Raw genomic sequence first — 6110 nt, forward strand, 5'->3', positions numbered from 1 at the left:
TCGTAATGAATATGAGGAGACTACTTCACACTTATTTTGGCATTGTGCATACTCGGTCAACTTATGGTGCATGAGTGAGGTGCATACATTTAATATTAACACATTACAGTGTTTTAAACCTCTTTCATTGTTGTGGGAAATGTACTTTTTTGGCTTTACTATGTACCCTAGTCAAGAGGAAAACTGTTTTTATTTAATTAATTTAATGGACAAAATTTTACATTCATAAATGTATATTTACCAATAAGAAACATGAATTTTAAGATACTGATGACTGAATTATGCTTATATATTAGTAGTATCAGAGACTCTCAAAATAAGAAAGCCCTACACACTTAAAAACTTTGTGAACTCTACAATTTATTTATTTGATTAGTTTACAGTTGAATTATTAGCCCCCTGTATATTCTTTCCTCAATTTCTGTTTTACGGAGAGCAGATTTTTTTTCAATGCATTTCTAAACGTAATGGTTTATAAGTCTAATTTCTAATAACTGATTTATTTTATCTTTGCCATGATGACAGCAAATAATATTACACTAGATATTTTTAAGACACTTCTATACAGCTCAAAGTGACATTTAAAGGCTTAACTAGGGTAATTAGGTTAACTAGGCAGGTTAGGGGAATTAGGCAAGTTATTGTCTAACGATGGTTTGTTCTCTAGACTATTGAAAAAAAAATAGCTTAAAGGGGCTAATAATTTTGACCTTAACATGTTTAAGATTAAAAACTGCTTTTATTCTAGCAAGATAAAACAAATAAAACTTTCTCCAGAAGAAAAAGCATTATCAGACATACTGTGAAAACTTCTTTGCTTTGTTAAACATCATTTGAAAAATATAAAAAAATTCAAAGGGGGGCTAATAATTCTGACTTCAATCGTATGTTCATTTTGTATATTTGTATTTGATTTATGCTTACCCCCTGGCATGTATATTTTTTGTTCTGTTAAAATGTTATAATATATTATTAATAATATATTGTAACATAATTAATAAAATAATAATATAATTAATATATTCATTCATTCATTTTCTCGTCGGCTTAATCCGGGGTCGGCACAGCGGAATGAACCACCAACTTATCCAGCAAGTTTTTACGCAGCGGATGCCCTTCCAGCCACAACCCATCTCTGGGAAACATCCACACACACTACGAACAATTTAGCCTACCCAATTCACCTGTACCGCATGTCTTTGGACTGTGGGAGAAACCGGAGCCCCCGGAGGAAACCCACGCAAAGGCAGGGAGAACATACAAACTCCACACAGAGGCAACAGCACTATCTACTGCGCCACTGCGTTCGCCCATAATTAATATAATAATATTAATATAAAATGTTATAAAAATCTATGATTCTTAGATGGGACGGTGGGCCAAATCAAACGTTACAATGGGCCAACTTTGGCCAGCAGGCCCTACTTCGGGCATCTCTGGCATAGAGAAACGAGTTTAGAAATTGTAATGCAGATTTATGTGTATTTTATAGGTCTAATTGTGTATAATAAATAAACTAATACCCAATACACTTCCACAATTTACTTCTAAACATATCAAAATACCCAAACAGTGGAAGCTGCAAAGACTTATCTAATATAAACCAAACGGGAGAATTCTAGTGTCTATAGCATGACACTGGTTCTATAGGATCTGATGTTATATCTACTTGATAAAAAGTTAAATACTCAATTAGTAGTTTTCACAAATTCTCTCATGTTTGACACGACCCTTTATTATTACTATATTTCTCTGCTATACATGCACCTCAGTATTATATTGGGTCAACAGTTTAATTTAAGATAAAATGTCATTATTCCTGAATGTTTAGTATCCATTCCCTTTATTTTATTTTTTGACATTGCATTTCTGCTTTCCTTTATTTGTGTTTTCTTGCTATTTTCATTACTGTCAATGATTGCATTACAAATGTGTGTTCAGGCTTTGTTGTACAGGGTTTATATTAGGGTTGCACGGTTTACCGGTACTATGGTAGTATCGTGATACTACAGCTCCAAAATACTGTCGGTGCTGCTGTAGTTTGTAAACGGTAATATCATCATTAATGGTCTATCCCAAAATAGCAATAGGAAATATTTCGACCACTTTATTTAGGCAAGGCAAGTTTATTTATATAGCACATTTCATACACAGTGGCAATTCAAAGTGCTTTACATAAACAAGAATAAAAGAAACAAGTAAAATAAAAATAAAAACAAATAATAAAAATAGTAAAAAATAAAAAAATTTAAATAAATTTAGCCTAATTGTGTTGGAAAAATGCTTTTACAAATTTTATTTGGTATAATTTGTATCTTTATTTTAATGTATTATTTGTTGGTCACTTATCTACAAAATAAACAAACAAAACGAATACATTTTAGGTGAAGTGACGTGCAAATAATACTTTTTTCATCAATAAGGGAATTATGAATTAACATCAACTAGACCTATTATAACATATAAAACATAGTATTTCTGGCAATTTACTTTATAATTTGAGTTTTGAATTAAAGTATCGCAATACTACTTGGTAACGTGATACTTCAGCTGGTATAGTATTTAAATTCATATTGTTAATAGGAAGCTGTACAATATTATATTTGTGCATATACATTAGATTAGTCAGTATCTGGAGCTTATCCAGCAAAATAACTTACGATAACGGTCCAAAAACTAGTATTAAAATTAATATGCTATAGAAAAATAATAAATGCAAATTAAAAAAAGAGGAAAAATCAGAAGCAAACATTTTTAAATTTAGTTGAAAGTTTGTAGGCTGTATTTTATTTTTGCAATATTTTGCTTGAATTGAATTGTATTATCTTTCAATTTCTAAATATGCTTAATGACTAAAATATTATTTTCATAAATTTATCTGTTTAAAAAATCTGTTTTGTTTAAATGCACCAAAATACATGGCCTATCTTCACTGAGAAATGGAGAAAAATATTCATTATAATCAATCTCTATATAAATAAGGACATTTGAGCTTGGCCTAAAAATAAAAGGAAAACAAACAACCAGGAGGGCTGTTCTGAAAGTCAGATGTAATTGTTTCTGAAGACTGTGTGAATAGGGCTGTAACGGCCGTTTAAGCTCTAATAACTCTATTAAACATGAACGCCGAGTATCGGCAGGGGGTCAGACAGTAATTAATAATCACAAAGTACAGTGAATGTTCCCTTACAGTACAGTTGACACAATAACCGCTCTAATATTTGCTCCTCCTGTAGGCATAAAGCAAACAATGTGGACTGACACTAAATACCTTCATGTAAGAGACTCAGTGTCCATTTAAGTATCATGGCACAACAATGCTGTGAAAAGGTAAAACCACCCACTGTACACATTTTCTCTATTTGTGTGTGTGTGTGTGTGTGTTTGTGTGTGTATTATAGATATATAATAAATAATAAAAATACATTTATAGTAATTATAATTTAAAAAAAACACTCTCCTTAAACCAATGTCTAATATTCAGAACACTGTAAAACCCAACTCAAAATTGACTGAAAGTTAATTCTACTCATTTGAAAAGAGATTTGAACTCAGTGTTGAAGGTAATGACTAAATTAAATATCTTATTACTTCAAGTTAAAAGGAGTAAGTTCACAATACTCATATAGATTAGTTCTTCAACTCTAATGGTTTGTAGCAATCGGTTTCCTCAAATGGTTTGAGTTGCCTTAACTTTTTGGGGTTTACAGTACTCAGTTGGTTTGAGTTAGCTTCTTTTTTTGGATTTTACTGTGCTCAAATTGCTTCGTTTACTCAAATAGATTAAGTTCACAGTACTCATTAGGATTAGTTTTTGAGCTTAAATGGTTGTTGAAATCAGTTTCCTCAAATGGTTTGAGTTACCTTTACTTTTTGTGTCTTAACAGTGTAGATATTCAAAAAATATTCAGTATGTATAGGTATAGATTTTACCAAATGTAACATTGTTTCCATTTTTATACATTACAAAGATTTACAATGGATTAACTACAAATTACAATAAATAAATAAGTTTATACTGTAGTAAAACCACAATATACACAAATCGATTTGGTTTTGAATGTATTCATGTCAATCTATGGTGATACAATTAGAAATCAATCAATTTAAAGTGTTACATTGAAGACATCTAAGTAGATCACAGATAACCTCTTTTAACTCTACTTTTGATAAGACCTGTATAAGGTGCCACACAAGTGAAGCAGACTTGTCTCACATGTTTTGGATGTGCCCTAAACTTACTCCTCACTGGTCAACCATATTCGTCTAAAATGTGTAAAGTACAAGCTATGTGTGAAATTTGCAAAGTTTGGCATTGCTCCTGATGAACTGAGTCTGACTCAAGGACAACAAAACATTATAGCCTTTGCATCTTTACTGGCTCGCAGGCATATTTTATTGCACTGGAAATCTTTAAATCCATTTTAAGCATCACACTAGCTTCAGGATTTAATGTTATATCTACACTTGGAAAAATGAAATATTCAATTAGAGGTTTTAGCAAATTCTCATCTTTTTGGCAACCCTTGTTATCTTATTTCTCAGCTATAAATTTACTCCCTGGGGAATAATCTGACTTATCTTGTATTTAACTAGTTTCCCTTTCTTTTCTCCTTCTGTCCAGACCCTCGTGCATATTAGATTAGATTAGATTCAACTTTATTGTCATTACACGTGTACAAGTACAATGCAACGAAATGCAGTTTAGGTCTAACCAGCAATGCAATAGCAGCAAGTGCAGGATACAGGTATAAGTTATAAAGTGCAGTTATAGAACAACTATGGTGATATTTACAGATGGATGTACTATCAACATTTTATACAGGTTGTATTAACTATGAAGAGAAATTTACAATACATGAATATATGTACAGGTTGCTATTAATATATGTGCTCCATTGTAAATAAAATCAAAATAGCACATGCCTGATTGTATATTGTTGTCTATTTATTTACTTATTTATTTACCATCTTATTTTATAAAATTTTGCAATTTTTTTCTCTTGTTATTTCTTGTGCCGTTACTATTCTTATTATCATTATATTAGGCAGTGTGTTTAGGGGTTCTTGAAGTGGGTTTCTAAAAAAACTTAGTGCACAAACAATAATATCTGTACTTGGCATAAAAAAAAAGGAAAAAAAAAAAGAAATCAATGTGCCAAAATCATGATTAACCTTCAACACATTTACAGCAATACAAACACTGTATGTTTTAAGTGCTTGTTTTTCCTCTGTTTTTATATGTCAAAAAAACACACCTATACTGAACAAATGACATAAAACAATAACATGGTTACAACCAGTGGTGTAAAGTAACAAATTACAAATACTCAAACTACTGTAACAGGGATTGTCATTTACTAAGTAGCTTAAAAAATTTGACTTTTACTTTCCCTTGAGTAAATTTTTAGTGCTGTATTACATTTTGTTTGGAGATGACAATCGGTTTGACATCAGAACCCAACGTCAATGTCTAACGCCCAACCTAAAATCAACCAAATATTAATGTCAAATGATGTTACAGCTTGACGTTGTGTGGATGTTATCACTATGACGTCTATTAGACGTTGAATTTTGGTTGTCATGACAAATAAATGTTAGCATTTGATGTCAACATGACGTTGGTTTAAGATGTTGGTTCGACGTTGGATTTAGATAACTTTAGTTAAACAAAATCAACCAAATATCAACATCATTTGACGTCGTTATTGAACATAAAAAAAACGTTGTGCATAGATGCTGGCTGGACATTAAATTTCGGTCACCTGACATCACAACCTAAATCTAACCTAATATTAAAGTCTTAATACATTGTGTGCCCGAGGGGCAATAATTTAATAAAATTGCACTACAGAATGTTACGTTCACACACATCCACAAATTACATATAAATGCATCAGCTTTTTACAGCGTAATACTCACTTCTCCCTACTCATGAGTCCTTTTAAAAGGGCTACTTTGAGAAATATTTACAACAGATACTTTTCCTCTTGCACTACACTTTTAGGCAAGTATTGGTACTATAACTGAAGCATGATTTTTCAGGACTCTTTCCTCCACTGGTTGTAACTGACATAATACATACCCAAGAAACTTTTCTATCAGTGAAC

The sequence above is a fragment of the Danio rerio genome, chromosome 22 (assembly GCF_052040795.2).
Source record: "Danio rerio strain M-AB ecotype USA chromosome 22, GRCz13ab, whole genome shotgun sequence".
Taxonomy (NCBI): Eukaryota; Metazoa; Chordata; class Actinopteri; order Cypriniformes; family Danionidae; genus Danio; species Danio rerio.